The sequence below is a fragment of the Triticum aestivum genome, chromosome 2A (assembly GCF_018294505.1).
Source record: "Triticum aestivum cultivar Chinese Spring chromosome 2A, IWGSC CS RefSeq v2.1, whole genome shotgun sequence".
NCBI lineage: Eukaryota > Viridiplantae > Streptophyta > Magnoliopsida > Poales > Poaceae > Triticum > Triticum aestivum.
In genome coordinates, this window is record NC_057797.1 from 21,196,415 (window position 1) to 21,197,769 (window position 1,355).

A 1,355-nucleotide genomic window follows, 5' to 3' on the forward strand; every position below is an offset into this window, starting at 1 on the left:
GCGGCTCTTCCGGACCGCGACAAAAGTCTTTAGTCCCGGCTCTTGTGGCTGACCGGGACTAAAGGCCAGCCACGTGGGCGCCCGTGGTCCGTCGGGGCCGAGGACCTTTAGTCCCGGCTCTCGTGGCCAACCGGGACTAAAGGCCTCCTCCGCAGGTTTAGGGTTTTAGCCCTCCTAAACCTGGTTTCTTTTTAATTTGTAGTGTTTTATTTGTTTTATATTTTATTTTGTGTTTTATTTTATTTTTGATGAAGTTTCAGTACACATATTCTACGCTACTATATACATGCATATGAAATTTCAAACAAGAAGAATTCAAGAGGAATATATAATATATATTCAATCTCGGGTGACCATATACAACTTCGAACAAGTTTCCATACACAATTAGGATGGATGACCATATACAACTTCGAACAAGTTTCAATCTCGGGTATGCATATAAATTTCTTCGTCCTCGGTATAGTGTTCTCCTTTAGGATTGATGACTTCCCTCGGTGAAGTGAAGTGAGCTGAGTATATATAGGGATGGGCCTTTAGTCGCGGTTGGCCAGGCCAACCGGGACTAAAGCCCCTCCCGTCCGCCAGCTGTCGACCGAGCGCGCTGGGCCCAGATAGTTGGTCGCGGGTCTTCTCCCGAACCGCGACTAAAGACCCCTTTGGTCGCGGTTCGATTGTTTTGGGGACTAATGGGGGCGTATGGAAGCCTCTTTTTCTACCAGTGTCTCCTGCTTACATATAGTAACTACCCATCGAAAATGTAGTAAAAACTTAATATGGTTATTGTATGTATGTGATTGTTCATCACCTCGCCACGGTTTTGCTTTACTATTTGTGTGCTCCAATCGCACATAGTAATCAACCATCGTAAAACATAGTAACATGATTAATTTGGTTACTGGTTCTACAAAAACTTGGCTAGATTAATTTGGTTACTATTTGTGTGTGTGTTGAGTAATATATTTTTTATCCAGAAATAAAATATATATTATGTTCACGTCCATAATTATTTTTGGAAATTTTGATTGAAAACTAGTAGAATGTGTTTTTTGACTTTAGGTAGAGAAGTTACATGAGAATATTTATACATCCTCGTATAGTGGTTGGTGACAGAAATGGGAGAAGGGACCAAAAAAGAAATTGTGTCGTGTCTTTTTCTGGGCCCGGGTGGAGAAAGACACACGAAGGAGAGAATGGTACACCGACACTTATCACAACATGCTTCGAAAGTGTGAATTGAGCATAACCCAGATGTTTAGGTTTCTTGTTGACGAACCAGACCAGAGTGGTGCTCATTTTTCTGCATTTATTTCGTGCTTTTCGGTGATGTTCATTATTGTAAGGAGACGGTTTCA